Here is a 20,441-nt window from a genome sequence, read left to right as displayed (position 1 = left end):
GATCCGTAATTGAGCACAGCATGTAACACACCAACACAGACTCATGTGGTTTAGCTATGACCCACAGTGTTCAACACAAGATTCGTACTCACTGATACAGTGATTTATTAAACATAACAACAGTTCAGTTTATCTCTATTTGTTATCCATTGTATGATTTTTATGTTCTTTAGATTTTTGGATACTTTACATTATCAATTTCAAATTTATTACGTATTTCGTTGAGTTCATGACATTGTACTGCATTATTTATTCTATATTTTTATGTTCCTTAGATTTTTGGATTACCAGTCATAAATTTATTTACGTCAGTCAACTTCAAATTTGTTACGTATTTCCTTGAGTTTATCACATTGTATTATTTATTCTACATTTTATTAATTCGTTACTACATTTTTATTTACATTATTCTTTAGTTGCAAGGTCAGTTCATCATATTATATTATAGTTTTTTAAACTCACTATCGTATATTTCAGCCTATTACATATGTAAAAATATGCATATTTAACAAATCTTTATCTTATAACATTTTTTATATCCCGAAAATCAGGTTGCCTTGCTCATGTTTACATTACTCAATAATTATCCGTGCTACTATGCACAATATCGTTACACATGTATATCATGTATATTTGTGTTAGTTAAATATGCATAATTATGTATGCAACGTATAAGGAGATTCAAGAATAACTTAAAAAGTTGTGTATAAAGCGTAAATTAAAATTAAGGTGACATTTAACATTTAATTTTTAAGGTGACATGTATTTATTTAGCCTGACGAGTTACTCCCTTGAGTTTGAATTGTATATTATTTAAAAATAGCGTGTAAGAGGGTCTTAGACTAGAAATGTTTAGTTTAAATGGAGTTCTGTTTATAAGTATGCATAACGGTGTAATTGTTTGTCTTATATGAACTGTTGTATCAGTGAAGCGTGGTGAGTCAGTGAAGTTATGTTTTTACAGTGCAGTGAATAGTTCCGATCAGTGATAATTTATAGTGTCAGTGAAATGTGTCCTAAAGTGTCAGTGAAATGCGTCATAGTGCTACTACAGCGAGTGAGATGAGAGTAAAGTGAAAGATTATTATCATTACCAATGTGAAACTTATGTAGGGCCTATAAATATGTAGGTTGTTTTGTAAAATTAGGTTCACCTATTAATTAGGTTATTTTATTTATTATTATTAATTGTAATTATTGTGTTAAATTGTATTGTGTATTCTTATTGTATTGTGTATTGTTTATATTGTGTATACCACTGCCACCGGGTGCTTGCCCACTTGCAGTGTAAATAAATACATACGTATATAGTGATGTCACATGTACCATTAGTTTTTTATCTTTTATCGTGATTTTAACTTTTTAACTACAACATGCCTTGCATTTGTTAACACATTTTAATATGTACTTCTAAAGTTTTCATAAGATATCGCCCATTTATGTCTGAAGATGCCTACATTGGGTGAAAACGTTCACAATATCAATAATGTAATGTAAAGTAACTACCATAGTATTTTACATTAAAAATAAGTCATAAGACTGAACATTATCTGTTTTTCATTTGTTGATACTTGACTTATTGGAAATTAAAAAATGAATTCCAAAAGTAGAGGGTTCATTGCTTCTAAAAGGAGCTACGCAAGAGAGATTTTTTTTATCTCCAGATCTCGGACCTATTGGAATAATAATAACCACTGACGTAATGAAGTATTGGTAGCTCAGTTGGAGACTGACTTAGAATGACTCTGGACCGAGGTTCGAATCCCTGTGATGGCGAAGAGGTATTTGATATGGTGACCGAAGCTAGATTTCCTGAGTGATTTTATTAAATTTTTCCATTCACTATTCCAGCGTTACTTCATTCTTGAATATTCAACGACATCATAGGTAGGAAGTTCGTAAGAAAATAGAATATTTTAGCTGAGTACAGCGAGGAGTATAGATGTCACCCGCGCCTCGCCCTCCTCCTACTCGCTACAGACGGTACACAGTATGTTCACATAACGCACAGTGGCATTCTCTGGAGCTGTATAGAGTCGTGAATAGTTCGAATAATATTGTTAATTTATATTAATATTTTAGATTGTGAACAAAGTGAGCTCTTCTGTTATTATTGCATTATTTACGTAATGTTAATATTATGCATGATTTCATAAAAGCAAAACTTATCTGTTATTAAATAATTATACAAACGAGAATGTGTACCACGTTTATTTTTTTCCAGATTATTCTCGGTTAAATGTTGACATCTCGTGCTGCTATGTATTCGGTTGCGTTACAGTCCAAGTTCAACATCGGAATTACGATACGAACTTCCTAGCTGTCATTATAATAGAAATGAAAATTTTCTTGAAAACAATTACGGTTTAATATTATGATCCACATACGAGATACACTATTATATTTACAAAGTAGTTGTTCACCTGATGATAGTAAGATATTATACTGAATCATATTTCAGATTTGCTCCAGTAACGTCTTGTGACGTAGAAGGAATATTTTCAGAGTACAAATATTGTTTTTATTTTTTTCTGAACATGAAAGGAATATTTCTTTAGATAAAATGAAAATGTCCATTGTTATTTGTTACACTGTAATGAGGCTGGAATCATAATTGTATACTTGGTATGTTAATTTTATATTTATGTCTCTGGGTAAGTTATTTTAGTTTGGGAGTTACGAAGTTTATAATTACAAATTATTGTTTTTTATATTATTCTTTTGTTATTTTCTTGTTCTAAGGCTGTGGACGACTGGAGCACATGTTTGGTTACCGCCAGGCTGTATATGTTTGTCGTTCTGTTTCACTGACATTTAGAGATGCGCTATTACTTTTCAATCGGTAGAGATATAGTCCAAGCTCACACAACTTAATAGTTTTTGTACCAACTTCCTAGCTCTGATCATCACTATCATCACCATCGTCATAAATATATTCATCATAATTATCATTTAATTAGTATTTACCTAACACTGTGCGGTGTGATGTAGTATCGTGACTGTCATACAGATGTCATCCGTCTGAGAAGGTGTAGTAGGAAGGGGTGAAAGAGGACTCTAGTGGGACTTCATCTGACCCTTGAGTATACATGGCTAAATAGACGAATGGCGCCACATAGCTGAATCACGATACTTACAAAGAAATCGGACGTTTGGACTCAACAATTTTTATTAAATAAAGGAGTGATAATGCACAATAATGTCGTTCGAGCCTTCGAGCTTCTCTTCCTAGAAAGAAAAAAATAGAACGTAGAGTACATAGGACGATAACGATGAGGATGATGGCGATAATTGTGACAGTATTAATTGTATACTTGGTATGTTAATTTTATATTTATGTCTCTGGGTATTAATTATATGATATTGATATTGATGTAAAAGAGGAGTTAGGACGATAACGATGAGGATGATGGCGATAATTGTGACAGTATTAATTATATGATATTGATATTGATGTAAAAGAGGAGTTAGGACGATAACGATGAGGATGATGGCGATAATTGTGACAGTATTAATTATATGATATTGATATCCTGCCTCATATATTATAACACATTAAAACGGTGCTTGAGTTCAATTGGCATAAGATATTTATTAGAAGACAATAGTAACATTCCATTCTTCATTCGGTTTTAAACGTAATATAAATCCTATTCGAGCTCATAAAACTTAATTGGTTTTTCTTTTGTAGCTGAAATAATTCAGTTGCAATGCTTTCGATATTTACTTTACTGCAGTCGTCGAAAATAATGTTTAAACTTCATAACGAATTTGATGTAAGCGGGATTAATTTCTGATTCTCACATTTAACCATTCTAATAGTAATATTTTTTACGATAGAAATTGTAGAGAGAGTTTGATCCAGGAAGAGAGAAGGCAATGTACTTGCAATACTTTAAAGAGAATGAGAGACATGGCTGGAGTTATACAAGAATTTCTGTGATTGCTGTTAAGCCCAAGCTGATCTGGAGTAAAGTGAAAACAAACAACGGATATTGCCATTTTATAACTGCAGGCGAGTATTTGTTATTGTGACTATGTCACGAACTACGTGCTGCAAACGAAGAACGATAGGGATTCAGTTATATGAAACAGAACAACACCCAATCTGAATTTCAATAATTGAAAATGTGTGTTACTTGACGTCATTATTCCATGGCATTCATACCCCTAAAGGAACCCGCTTTAGGACCTTTCCCGTGGAAGACGAAAATACGGAGATTTATTGCCATTGCTCACTAAACGTTGCACAATAAAGAATGTCTCACAGCCAAAATAAATAGATAAATATATAATACAGTCTGATCCAATTCGGTATGGATAATATTAATTTATTATTATAAAGCTATTATGATAGTAGGAATAATTTATTGCTGGTTATATTATGATTAAAAGATGGGAGACAATCAACAATGCATAATCTGAAAGGACAAATGAAAATCGTAGATGATTAAAATGGCTGCTACAAATCAACAGCGGGCACAATGTGTTCTTTGGTATGCTAGATTTGAGAGTGTTAAAAGAGTTCAGAGGGAATTTCGACGTCAGTATGGTGTGCGTAATGTACCTAATTACGATTCCATAATGTTGTGGTATCGAACATTTGTAGAAACAGGTTCTTTTTTAAAAACATGCAGGAAGCCGCAGGCGAAATCAGTACGAGAAGCAATTATTTCTTGGCTTGGCCCCCAAATTCCCCAGATCTAACCCCTCCTGTCTTATTCATGTGGGGTTTTGTTAAAGACATTGTCTATTCAGAAAAACCCAGGAACATTGATGATCTGAGAGTAAAAATTACTCAAGGTTTTCAACAAATCACCCCTCTTATGTTATAACGGACATAGGCTGAATTTCATCACCGTTATGAGTTGTGCAGGGTGTGCAGGGTGTTTTTATTTTATCCATACCCAAACGAATCACCCTGTATTATATTATTTACTACATGGAATTGTAATCATCTGCCTTAACTATCTACAGTATCTATCTGGGACTGTCCTCTCACACAGGCCGTTCGGGAGAGTCCATTGTACTACCCGGGATGGAATAGTGTGCAAGCCCTAAGGCAGCCCGCACTATAGCTCCCCTACACGCCGCCTCCGAACTCCCTGGTGCATGCGAAATGAACACAATAGACCTGAATAACCCTTATTTCTTAATCGAGTAGAGCACAAACAATCTGAAATCGTTCATTCGAGTTGAGCACAAACAATTTGACACAATTTCCTTCCCATTTTCTACCTCTTAGTGAGTGCATCTCTGCACATAATGTGTTGGACATTGTGCCACTGTCACACATCTGACACAGTGCATGAGGGTTGGCCACTAAATGGAAACTAATAGGTGGAACTTAAACTGACAGGATTCAATCTGGCATCGGAAATGGAATCCGGTGTGGCTTAGTGGATAAAGCTTCTGCACGCAGAGCTGAAAACCCGGGTTCGAGTCCCGGTGCCGGAGAGAATTTTTCTCCGCTCCACCGATCCTTCATCATATGATAACGCAGAATTCCTGCACGGAAATATCATATGTACTTTGGTACATCACGATAATATTACTGACTTACAAATGGCTTTTAAGGAACCCGAAGGTTCATTGCCGCCCTCACATAAGCCCGTCATCGGTCCCTCTCCTGTGCAAGATTAATCCAGTCTCTATCATCATATCCCACCTCCCTCAAATCCATTTTAATATCTTCCCATCTACGTCTCGGCCTCCCTAAACGTCTTTTTCCCTCCGGTCTCCCAACTAACACTCCATATGCATTTCTGGATTCGCCCATACGTGCTACATGCCCTGCCCATCTCAAACGTCCTAATGTTTAATGTTCCTAATTATGTCAGGTGAAGAATACAATGCGTGCAGTTCTGCGTTGTGTAACTTTCTTCATTCTCCTGTAACTTCATCCTGCTTAGCCCCAAATATTTTCCTAAGCACCTTATTCTCAAACACCCTTAACCTATGTTCCTCTCTGAGAGTGAGAGTCCAAGTTTCACAACTCACAATAATATTATATGCGTAAATAATCACTTCGTGATTTAAGACGGCGCTCATTCCGTCGAGTCCCGGCCACTTACTCGTAATGAGTGCTCCTCTGCATATAATATGTTGGACATTGTGCCACTGTCACACATCTGTGACACAGTGCATGAGGGTTGGCCACTAAAGGGAAACTAAGAGGTGTAACAAACTGAGAGGATTCAATCCGGCATTGGAACTGGAATCCGGTGTGGTTTAGTGGATAAAGCGTCAGCACGTAAAGCTGAAATCCGGGTTCGAGTCCCGGTATCGGAGATAATTTTTCTCAACTCCACTCATTCTTCATCGACTAAATAATGTTGAGATGATATTTACTTTATTAGGAGAGAACAGAACGCAAGAAATTGATCACGAGGAAGTAATGGTCATGTATTGAAAATGCTAGAAATATAATAAATTATAAGAAGAAAATTTTAACGCTAGGAAACTCGAAAAGAAGAAAGAAAGAGTGAGAGGAGAGAAAGAAAGCAAGAACATATGATAAGGAAGAAAGTACGAAATAGGAATAATAACAAAGAGGAGGAAACAAGACTGAAAGATGAATGGAGAGCGAAAAGAACATAAAACAAACAAAAAATCGGCGGATGCATGTATTTACTACGCTGCATTCATCTTTACATAGGTGGTGCGAGAAACTAAACAAGGAGAATAGAAAGACAATAAGGACTATATAAGGATAACGTAAGAAAAAGGGGACTGCAAGAACAAGAGGAATTGAGGGAGAACAAGTGTAATTAAAGGAGAAAAAGAAGAAAAGGAAAACATAAGGAAAGAAAAAGAAAGAGAAGGAGAACAGTGGGAAGACAAAAAGAATGGAAAGGCAAAGAAAACAAGGGTAAAATAAGGAGAAGAAGGGAATATATTGAGAACAAAGACAAGATTAAATTTTTGTGTGGCTATCAATTACCAAGTCAACCTCTACACGTACTGGAGAAAGATCTTGTTCTACGACGAAAAAAAAAAACTTAAGCACTGAACACTAGGGAGAAAGAATGGCAAAGGTTAGGTGTTAGGCACACGGAAGGAAGGCTGTGAGTACAGCATATAGGAGGAAAGGATGGGAATATAAGAATATGAAAGAAAGAATGGGAGGGGGGGGTATGGAAGGAATGTGACTATACTGAAGAAAGGAAAGAAAGTAAGGAGGATTGTAGGAAGGAAATAGGGAGTGTGGACGAAAGGAAAGAAGATCCCTTCGCTGTTTTTATGGAGGGAAGAGAGTTGATCAGGACAGAAGGAAAATAGGGAATACAGTAGGAAGGATGGAAGGTAGCACGTAAGGAAGGAAATGAGTTGAAGAGAACAGAAAGAAGGTAGGAAATGCAGAATGAAGAGGAAATGAGGAACACAGTAGGGAAGAAAGTATTATACTGGACTCACCACACCGGCCCTGTGAAGAATGCAAAAGGAATGCATCTGCTGTTACTCACTCCAAAGCTACTTGTAACCACGACCTTATACGCCAGCTTCCGAACTGATAACGTCTACAGAAAAACTTCATAAAAAGAACATTAAGGAATCACTATACAGGTATTAACCCCTGCGGTAGCTGAATGGTGAGACCTTTAGACTGTCAACACCTCTTATCAGTTCCACTACATCCCCACTCCCAGCTGATTTTCCTCTCTGGCCAGGGCCGGTAACATGAGCCACACTATAGGAAGCACCGAATGAAGGCGTAGATACTGAAAGGAATAGGTGGAAAGTACCAATAGACGGTAGGATTGATTAAGGAAGGGATGTTGAAATTAAGAGAGGAAGGACAAAAAGACTGTGGAACAGTAGAATGGGCAAAGAGGGGAGACAGACAAATATATAGAAATAAAGGTCATAAGAAGGTGGAAAGAGGCCGATAAGATGAAGAAATTCTAGGAAGAAAGAAAAATAGGACAAAAGGAAGTTAAGGAATGGAGAAAGTATAGTGAAAAGAAAAAGAGACTGGTAGGAAGGAAACGCGCATAAGAAAAATATAACAATGGCAGTATACTCGTAAAGAGAAGAAGACATCCAACGAAAGAACCTTAAGCCCGAAATAAACAACTGAAGTCGCATTTGAAGTGATAACATGAATTTGCGTGCCAGTACCTAAGTGTTAATTTACATCACCAAGAAAACCAATTTCCAGAGAAAATTGTTTTCATTCATTATTTTGTAATAGGGCTACAGTTACATAGTTAACGTATTTCGTGTCTGTGAAATATGGTTATCGCTTGAATGCCACGCAATAAGCAATGACGCCTAATTTCGACATGTCAATACAGTCGAGTGTTTGTTGAGTGCTCCGGGAGGGGCACTGCGACATGGTGTTGTGAATCCGTGGGGGATACGGGTTTGTCAACCATTGTTATCCCCAGTCTCTCTTCTGTTTGATGTATGGGACTGAAACAGACGATCTAAATGCCGGGCGTCAACAATAGGGAAAGAAAATGATGCGTGGAAATGAATAACCTACTTCTGGCAGACAGACAGAAAAACAACGGGGGGGGGGGAGAAGAGACGTGAGAATGTCAGATTTTGATTCATTGTGTGTCGCGCATTCTCGATCTGTAGAATGGAAACGACATTGACTGATATTTTTTCCCTACTGCAAAAGTCTGACAATATAATAGACATGTGTGAGTGTGACGGTTTTCATTACATTTTTCTTTTTGTGTTTATCATTCTTTCCGTCAGATTTCATTTGAGACCATTGCTCGAGGTTATTGACAAACTTCTATTTCTCTTGCTGCTCTTTTTAAAGCCAATCCGTTCTTTGAAATTTCAATTGGAAAATTGACAGGAGTTTAGTTAATTTGAGAGCGTCGAAGTCTGTAGTAGACAGGTACATTTTCTCTTAATATTTTTACCCATACTGTTGTAATTCCCTCTTTTTACGATTATATGTAGCTTAGAATATTGCCATTGCTAGTGGAATATATAGACACAGTGTTTCATGGGTTGTAATTAAATACATTCGACTTTAGGTTTGGAATAGGATGAGAAAGGTAACCTCAACCTAACTTTTCGGGTCGTTAAAAATGGCTAAAACAACGTGTAACTTAAAGATGTAAGCTTCTGTAAACATGATCAACAACACAATTAAGTCTTACAAGCAAACATTCTGATGGAGACAGATAAAAAACGTATTTTTTTTCTTTCACAATGTTAATGTCAAAAGGTGCTTATACAAATTTTTGCCACTCGACCGCAATTACGTGGGCCGTAAAAAATAAGTCCTTCAGGGGCCGTGCACAGAAAGAAAACACAATTTAATTGTAAAAATTTATTGAAACAGACAAAGCAATTGTTGAGATATTTTTCAACGTATTCCCCACCGGAATTGAGATATTTATCATATCATGGGATCGACAGAGAGGTGCAGACGACTGTCAGACGCTGGTTCCGATTTCAGGCGGCTGACTTCTACGACACATGGATACAAAAATTGATCCCATGGTATGAAAATGTCTCGGTTCCAGTGGAGGATATGTTGAAAAATAGTGCAACAATTGCTGTATCTGTTTCAATAAATATTTTCATGCAATTTTGTTTTTTTTTTGTATACGGCCCCAGGAAAGATCACTTTCTGAATGGCCTCGTAATTGAGGTCGAGTGGCCAAAATTTGTACAGGGACATCATTTTATATTTACTAACATTTCTAATATTAACCAGGCTATACCTTTGGATCAACGATGGATAACCGGATATACCCTTCCACGACTGGAGTTCGATGATACTGACGTAATATAGGTACAAAAAAATCACTTTACTAGGTATAGGAGGGAAGAAAAGTAGTTAATCTATTTACGTAAACTAGGAAATATCACGCTTTTGAGTTTGATAATTTTCATCAGGTTTTTGTTTAATCAAAATACAGTACAGTATTAACAATGAGTGTTTTTACTTACGAACTAAGTTGTCCATGCGGACGTATTCATTATGCAGTGTATATTACACTTTCTACAGCACATTAGCATACACTATAGAGAATGAAGTTAAATTGAAAAATAATCATAATATGGATATTTAAACACATTTTTGAAAATGGTGGCATTTCATTTCGGTACAGGCTTCAGTTCTAATGTGCATATTATCGCACTATAGACTATTGTACGTAATTCCAATTACCAGGTTCGTACTTCGTATCAGTAACTCATGTTGAAATAATTCTGCACCTAATCCATAAAAGAGTACCTTACGTACTGTAAATTCAATCTTCACTTCTGCCCGATCCAAAAAGATAAAATTACTCAGACATGCTATCTACTGTCCGTCCAAGTGGTTATGTCGCAGAGTCGTAGAAAGGGAGGAAATCATGTGACTGTTAATTACTTAACGAGGCCCTTTTATTTAAGTTACTTTAAACAATTGTATGGGTATAATATTATACAGACGTCCAATTCCTAACAGAAATTAATGTTCTCAGAAAAGAGCTAAGACAGCCTAGTCACTAGCCTTTACAGAGAGGCGAAGAGAAGCAGGTGAGGGAAACCGGGATGCGACGTAGGCAAATGGACAACAGTACTTGTGCGAAAATGATTCAATATTGAAAGCTCTTTCGTCACTGGAAAACGCGAACATATTTTTGGAACGTACTGTTTACTATAACCATAAGGCTACTATGACTGTGTATGCTGTCTTGGATCTGTGTGGAGGACAGTTGAACTTCGTTAGTAGAAGGGGTGGGAGTGAAGTACATTCAAAAACTCAGGTACAATAAAAATTGAAGTAAAAGTAAAATGATGTCCCTGTATAAGCACTTCTTTTGGCATTATTAACATAGCGGAAGAAAAAAATTAACTTTTTTTTATTTGCCCCCACAGAATTGTTGATTGTTAGGTCACCTATTCCGAATAAACCATAACTTTATTTCTTTCTGACGAAGAACAAACAAAAGGAGTTTGTAGTAGGCCCATCTTAAATGAAATTTCTGAGATCAGTATAGTTGAGAGATGAAAAATGAAATAAAAAGAGAATTTGGTATATACCTACAATCCCATCGAAGAAATAGGAAATTACAGGGACAAATGAAAGAATGCGAGACACAAGAGATCCAAGAAGTATGATAGAGTATGGACTAAGAGGAAGAAGTACAGTGTAGATCGAGGATAGAATGGGAAGACGAAGAGATGTGAGAGCGGAACAAACCGATCGTGGTTTATACGATGAGACTAATGATGGTGATGATGAGGACGATGTTTTTATCTCTTACGTTAAAATGATTTCATATTTTTCTAGTAATTTTAACCTGTAAAATGTAACGGCGGTGTCCCTCTAGGCTATTAATTGAAGTGCCGTCTTTTCTTGCATCATAAAGACATGAAATCAAGGCAAGTTTGAAAAAGAAATTAAAAAGCGATGTTAGAGGGACTCTTCAGAAAAACGTCTACTGCCATTTGACCACTTCTCCATTCGTTATCACCGAAGCATCCATGAGTAGGACTTGTTTAATTCACACAGGGTCAAGTTTTATAGAGGAGAGTCGGGTAGTATTGGACAGCGGGTAATATCGGACATTGAGTTTCTTTCATCTACCATACGATGATAGTACCTGATTGACATGGTTACGTTTCTGTGATGTCGCATAGAGAAACGTAACCATGTCATTCAGGTACTACCATATGGTGGTAGATGAAAGAAACGCTCTGTCCGAGATTACCCGATGTCCCATACTACCCCCCTCTCCCCTAAATAAGCTACTAACGAGCTAAAGGGAAATAAACTGACTGTTGAACAGCACATGAAGTGTGGTTTACTCCCTTTCCACTCTTCACTTAGCTTCCATAAATGATACTTTATTTGTCGCTTTGTCCACAAGACTTCCATTGTATCCGAAAACTTTTCTTCATTGATGCTCCAGAAATCCAACTCGAGACGTTAACTTACAGAAAAATCTGTTCGTAAATCAGGAAACTCGGTGCAACTAGAAATAGTGACTATTAACTTTGTCCAGGGTATTTTCAATCGAGTTCCGCACCGTATCTGCGTTGTATAAGACGTCACGCCTTGGACTAGCAATTAAATAATGAGCTCTGGTTCGAGTCCTCATAGCAGAAAATATCGACAGGTGTAATGTATGTATGTATGTATGTATGTATGTATGTATGTATGTATGTATGTATGTATGTATGTATGTATGTATGTATGTATGTATGTATGTATGTACAGTATGTATAGCTTTACTATGCTGCATATTCTTACGTAAAACTACATGTGGATGATAGAAATGAAACAATGAGTAGTCTATATGAGCAGAATAAGGAAAATAGAAAGATAACGGGACGATAAGAAGAACAAGGGGAATACAAAGAGAACATGGAAACATGTATGTGTATATTTATTTATTTACACTGCAAGTGGACAAGTACCCTGTGGCAGTGGTATACACAATAAAAACAATACTTACTTATTTACTTACTGGCTTTTAAGGAACCCGGAGGTTCATTGCCGCCCTCACATAAGCCCGCCATTGGTCCCTATCCTCAGCAAGATTAATCCAGTCTCTATCATCATATCCCACCTCCCTCAAATCCATTACAATAAAAAGAATAACATTGCAATACACAATACAATTAATACACAATAATTACAATTAATAATAATACATAAAATAACATAACATAACCTAATATATAAAGTAACCTAACCCATAAAATAACCTAATAACATAAAATAACTTAATGACATAAATAACGTATTAACATAAATAACCTAATAACATAAAATAACCTAATGACACAAAATAACCTAATACATAAAATAAATGACATAAAATAACGTAAAAACATAAAATAACCTAATACATAAAATAATCTAATCACATAAAATAACCTAATAACATAAAATAACTTAATACCATAAAATAACTTAATAGCATAAAATAACTTAATACCATAAAATAACTTAGTACCATAAAATAACTTAATACCATAAAATAACCAAATAACATAAAATAACCTAATACATAAAATAACCTAATTCATAAAATAACCTAATAACATAAAATAACCTAATAACATAAAATAACGTAATACATAAAATAACTTAATCACAAAATAACATATTAACAAAAAACATAACCTCATACATAAAATATCCTAATATCATAAAATAACCTAATAACAAAATAATCTAATACATAAAATAATCTAATCACATAAAATAACCTGATAACATAAAATACCCTAATAACATAAAATAACTTAACAGCATAAAGTAACCTAATACACAAAATAATATAAAATAACATAATACATAAAATAACATAAAATAACCTAATACATAAAATAATCTAATAACAAAAAATAACCTAATAACATAAAATAACCTAATACATAAAACAGCCTAATAACATAAAATAACCTAATCACATAAAATAACCTAATACATAAAATAACCTAATCACATAAAATAACCTAATACATAAAATAACTTAATACCATGAAATAACGTAATACCATAAAATAACCAAATAACATAAAATAACCTAATACATAAAATAACCTAATAACATAAAATAACCTAATAACAAAATAACGTAATACATAAAATAACTTAATCACAAAATAACATATTAACAAAAAACATAACCTAATACATAAAATATCCTAATAACAAAATAATCTAATACATAAAATAATCTAATCACATAAAATAACCTGATAACATAAAATAACCTAATAACATAAAATAACTTAACAGCATAAAGTAACCTAATACACAAAATAATATAAAATAACATAATACATAAAATAACATAAAATAACCTAATACATAAAATAACCAAATAACATAAAATAATCTAATAACAAAAATAACCTAATAACATAAAATAACCTAATACATTAAAACAGCCTAATAACATAAAATAACCTAATCACATAAAATAACCTAATACATAAAATAACCTAACATAAAATAACATAACATAAAATAACTTAATACCATGAAATAACCTAATACCATAAAATAACCAAATAACATAAAATAACCTAATACATAAAATAACCTGATTCATAAAATAACCTAATAACATAAAATAACTTAATACATAAAATAACTTAATCACAAAATAACATATTAACATAAAACATAACCTAATACATAAAATAACCTAATAACAAAATAATCAAACATAAAATAATCTAATCACATAAAATAACCTGATAACATAAAATAATCTAATAACATAAAATGACCTAATAACATAAAATAACTTAACAAAAATAACCTAATACATAAAAGAACCTAATACCATAAAATAACCTAATAACATAAAATAACCTGATACATAAAATAATCTAATCACATAAAATAACCTGATAACATAAAATAACCTGATAACATAAAATAACCTAATACATAAAATAACCTAATCACATAGAATAATCTAATACATAAGATAAACTAATCACATAGAATAACCTAATCACATAAAATAACCGTAAGAACCTAATAAACATAAAATAGCCTAATAACACAAAATAACCTAATACATAAAATAACTTAATGAGGATAACAAAATAATGACAAGAAGAACAAGAGGAAGGAAAGGTGAAGAAGGGAAACACGAAGGGAACCATAGGTAAACAAGGATAAGAAAGGAAAGATAAGGAGAAGAATGGGAAGACATGGGGAACCAGAAGAAAAGGGCAACACGGAGAGAACAAGGAAAATTAAATAATAAGAGAAAAACGAAAATATAAAGAGAACAAGACAAATATGAGAAGGAAAAGGGAAACACAAAGAGAAGGCAAAAAGAAGAAGGAAAACACGAGGAGAAGGACAATGTAAGAGAAGGTGGGGAATACAATGAGATCACGAGTGGGAGTTGTATTTTTATAAGACGGTCAGTTCCTAAGTAGCCCCTCTTACCTAGTGAGGAGACGTAGTTTTATATCAAAATGTTCTCGTCAAATTTTTGCCAGCGTATGGAGCCCTGTTCACTCAACAATCGTGATAAATTTGGAGATTATGCTAAGTAGTGAAATTCGTAAGCCAGTTATAACGGCGGTGGGGATTATAGTGCCTACAACACATCCCCTCGTACAGGTGGGATCGTTCATGTCTGCAGAGTCATATGGGCGTGTGGCTGGTCGGGCTTAGTCCTCAATGGGCTGTTGAGTCACGGATTTTTATTCTCAGCCATTATCCCGTCAGGATTCCTCTATATAAAACATACGTCTTCGTTTCCATTTCGAAGAAAACCATTTAGGCAGGCAGAGATAGTACGCCATAGCCATTACCACCTAACTTATAATATATATTTGCCATTATAAGATTAATGTTCTTGCGTTGGTTTGTGTTCCTTGCATAGCATTATACTTCACCTCGCATAAAGGGTGTGCCGGATTTAATATGTAAATGAATGCAACAGAAACATATCAGCACCGCCAAACCAATATCAAGACAATGGCGCAATGTCTCAACAATGTCTTATTACTGGTGGGTTGGGGCCACTACTATCCTCTCTGTAATCTGACTCTTGTTGCATTTATTCACATGAAACTCAGCGTTCTTATTGAGACACACTATATTAAAAATATACATTGTTAACATATTTTGTCAAGTTTTACTCATATAGCACATTGCGTGGTGTCTTGTGATGATTCTTTTGTCCAAGAGCTGGTATTGGAGGGTTGGACTTCCCGATCAAGATAATAAAATAAGTAGCTTGATATTGTAAATGAAGATATGGTGAGATTCGTCGAACAGAAAACAGTACCAAGAGTATATTGGAGTTCACGAAAGTTTGCTTCCAAAAAAGATAATATGGCCGTCTTTTAAATGTTGCCAACTGTTACCAGATATCACCAAATCAGATAAAATTACAATGTTAGTACTAAAAAATAATATTAAAAACAGTATTATTTATTTATGACTGATATAATATTAAAATATATTTGTCTGGCAACATGAAATTCATTGGTTTCACTAAACATTTTATGATTCATGAGACCTAACCTAAAAGTTTATTTTGTTTGATCACATGAAATGCTTAGTAGAAATCCGAAAACCGACTAGGTACCAATTAAAAACTTGTACGAGTATATACTGATTATTTTTTATTACTGTATTATTTATTAATACTTACTTACTTAGTTACTTACTTACTGGCTTTTAAGGAACCCGGTGGTTCATTGCCGACCTCACATAAGCCCGCCATTGGTCCCTATTCTGAGCAAGATTAATCCATTCTCTATCATCATATCCCACCTCCGTCAAATCCATTTTAATATTATCTTCCCATCTACGTCTCGACCTCCCAACTAACACTCTATATGCATTTATGGATTCGCCCATACGTGCTACATGCCCTGCCCATCTAAACGTCTGGATTTAATGTTCCTAATTGTGTCAGGTGAAGAATGCAATGCGTGCAGTTCTGTGTTGTGTAACTTTCTCCATTCTCCTGTAACCTCATCCCTCTTAGCCCCAAATATTTAGTTATTAATAATATTAATATTAATTATTATTTATTAATATTTATGTTATTAATTACGTTCAAATTTATCCTGCGGGACAAAATTCCGGCACATTCGGCGACGCTGATATAATCTCTGCAGTTGCGAGCGTCGTTAAATAAAACATAACTTTACTTTTTACGTTCAAATTTCAAATAACACTCGCTAGTAACTTTCATTTCATGAAATCGGCAGCTTCTGCAAAGGTAAACGATGCTGTTAACATAACAGAAATTAACTGCTAGTTACAGTATTTAAGTACCGAAAATTCGAAACAAAGTTGACAAAAGAAAATTCAACGTGACAAATATAAAATTATTATAATCCACCAGAATATGTAGTAATAGGGGTAAGATGGTTAGGTTTCACCCTTGCGGTATAAAGTATGAAGACCCGGACTGTATTTCCTGGAAGCGGCGTCACGTAGGAATGAAATCCCTACTGCCATTAATGCTGATTGTATATACATGTGAGAGCCTTAACATCCCGCTACTCTGTGAGCCTCTGTAGCCTGCAATGGGATGACTGACTGACTGACTGACTGACTTTACAAGGTTTGTCGAGTGCGGTGAGACAAATCATTCAATCAGTGAATCAGCGTTGGAGCCACAGTGAAATGTGATGGAAGGCAGATTTATCAACCCATGCCTCTATGTTAATTTGAAATCATTGCATTCATTAGAACCAGGTACCCACCTGCTGAAGCCTTTAGATCTGAAAGTTTTTAGTTCATTTAGTTTTCCTTTGTGTTAATTAACTTTCTAATATGGATAAAGTACATTTATGTAAATATTTCTCAGTTATTTGAAATCAAGCGTGTGCAGAGTACCCGTAATTATTTAATATGGTGATGCGTCTAGTGGCATGAAATTATGTATTCATTCATTCATTCATTCATTCATTCATTCATTCATTCATTTATTCATTTATTCATAGTTTTCTGCCCTAGAGCAGGTCGTTCACTGAAAACTCAACATTCTTCAGTCTTTCCACGTTTCCGTCTTTCTAGTCTCCGCATACGATCCATATATTTTAATGTTGTCTATCATCTGATATCTTGGTTCCGAACTTTTCTCCCCTTCACCATTACTTCCAGTGCATCCTTCAGGAGGCAGTTTGTTCTTAGCCAATGGCCCAGGCAATTTCTTTTTCCCTTCCTGATTACAGTAGATTCAGCCTTATTTTTTCTCCATGCACTCTTTGTGGCACAGCTTCATTTCTTATTCTCTCTGTCCATTTTACACTCCCCATTCATCTCCAGATCCACATTTCAAATGGTCCCTGTCTTTTCTCTTCACTTCATCGTAATGTGCAAGTTTTTTCCTTATACAATCCCAAACTCTACACAAAGCATTTCACTGGTCTCTTCCTTAGTTATGTCTCCTAGGATCCGCAGAAGATGCTTGCTTCTTTTTCTATTAAGAGCTTCCTTTGCCATTGCATCTTTGTTTTGATTTCTTGGCAGCAGCTCTAATTATAGTTTATTTAACGACGCTCGCAACTGCCGAGGTTGTATCAGCGTTGTCGGTGTGCCAGGATTTTGTCCCGGAGGAGTTCTTTTACATGCCAGTAACTCTACTGACATGAACCTGTCGCATTTAAGCACACTTAAATGCTGTCGATCTTAACCACGATCGAACCCGCAACCTCGAACACAGAAGGCCACCACTATACCGACTGCGCTACCCAGGTCGACGGCAGCAGTTCATGTTACTTCTTATAGTACATCCTAAGTAGGCCTAATTGAAACTATCAACTTGTTCTATTGACTCATTTCGAACTCGCACGTTTACCTTCTTTATTTTTCTTCCTATAAACATGGTCGTCGTCTTGTTTATATTTATCTTCAGCCTACATGTACTGCTCACGGCTGTCATTTATCTCCAGTAGCATATCCCTTAGCATTATCCACTCTTCTGCTAACAACACCTTTCTTATCCTTTCCACTATCACCCCTCCCATGTTCTGAAAATAGTTCTTTGCTAAATCCTCCAAGTAGATGTTGAACGGGGCAGGTAATAAAGGGAATCCTTGAATTATGTTTTATGCTTATTCATTTTTAATTATTTTTGTATTATACTAGTTTCTATAACATGGAATGCAAATACTTTTCTTTTGTAAAGTTTGAAATGACTCTATTACTTTTAATTATCATTATATAAATGTGATTTTTTTAAATATCGTAAATTTATGGAACTGAAAGTCAAACTAAGATTTAAACCGCAAATATTGAATCTAATGGCAAAACCGGTCGATATCAGGAAACACTTAACAAACTGATACGGAAATGTTTTTTTTTTTTTTTGTATTAGGTATATAATTTCTATTTTGCAGATTCATGTCTCAGCATTTTCTAATGTTAAAAGAACACATCTTTCTATTTAGTGAGAAGGCGTCCAACAACATCTTGGCTTTTTCAATGTTTGTAATATTTAGTATTATTGTGAGCAGTATCTGTATTGGGACCTGTAAAGTGTGTGCGTGATGTGTGAATTTAAATTCTACTTTTTTTTATTTTCATTTACAATTTACAACACACCTCATTTAAAATACTGTTCGGAATTATTTATGGAACGTAGTTTCGTTGTAACATTTTACACATGATTTTTAATCTTTGTGATTTATGTATATCTGTATATGTTAATGGACCTTTATTCAATATCCGGATCGTTTAATACTTCATTAAATATGAATTAATGTATTTGTAATAAAAGTTTCGTTTCATACTCTCTTCTCCCGAATGAAATGTTTAATAGGCCTATATGGAATACTATATATATATTACACTGCGTAACAAAAAAACTTTTGGTCTGTTTAAGTAAATTTTATGCTTGTATTGGATAAATTAGATCACAAATAAAATATATTGGGTACTCCTACCTTCTTTTAATCATTTCTCTGTTCCTAGTGGTCAATTATGTAATTTAATAGCTTATGTAATATGTGCTTGGCACATATTCTGTATTTTGTGTGATATTTAACTTAAATTTATAGTGTTAATATAATTTATTGCTTCACAGACAAGGTTGATTATTGATGTCTCCCCGTGATTGTAAGCATGATCCAGACTGATTTTGTTACGTGTGCGAATCTTCCTGATCTCCAGAGTGGTGAAGCACAGAATCAAGTATGACAACAATTTCCGCTCAGCCTACAAGTCATTTTTCTGCGTACCTATGGATGACCGAAACAAAAAAATGGACAGCAAATGTTGTGTGTAGGAGTTGCAGATCCACTCTCGAGGTTTGGTATAGAGAGGAGAGCAGAAGAATGAAGTTTGGTATACTCGAATCTTGTGTGAACCAACAGATTACCTACATAACTGCTATTTCTGTGTTGTTGACTTATCCCATCACAGAAGAGGTACGAAAACCAATGTGTTCGAATATCCGGACCTACATCATTAGGCCTACTACCCTACTACACACGAGGAGCTTCCGATTTCTCCTTCTCCAGAACGGCAATAGTCTGACTTTTCCATTAGTGAATTGTGTCTCCAGATCAGCGAGGATGCAGAGGCTACACCTCACTTTCCCACTCAAAAGAAGTTAAACGATTTAATCAGGGACTTAGGATTGATAAAATCCTGTGCAGAACTTTTAACATAAAGATTAAAAGGAGTGGAACCTTTCGGACAAGAGCTGCAAGGTATCCGAACAGAGGAAGCGTCACCAAACGTTCTCGCAATACTTCACTCTCGCTGACAAACTGTGACATTGCTATAATGTGGGGGATCTGTTAAATAAATAAGGTTTCCCTATGATCCAAAGGACTGGCAGCTCTTCATTGATAATTCGTGCAAGAGTCTGAAAGATGTCCTCCTCCACAATGGCAACAAATGTCACTCAATTCCAATTGCTCATTCAGCCCATCTTAAGGAAGATTGTCCAGCAGCTTCTGCAGATGGTTAACTATGCAGAACAACAGTGGAATGTGATTGGTGACTTCAAAATTATTATGTT

Source organism: Periplaneta americana, chromosome 8 (assembly GCF_040183065.1).
Source record: "Periplaneta americana isolate PAMFEO1 chromosome 8, P.americana_PAMFEO1_priV1, whole genome shotgun sequence".
NCBI classification, from domain to species: Eukaryota; Metazoa; Arthropoda; class Insecta; order Blattodea; family Blattidae; genus Periplaneta; species Periplaneta americana.
Note: the sequence above shows the minus strand (reverse complement) of the source record.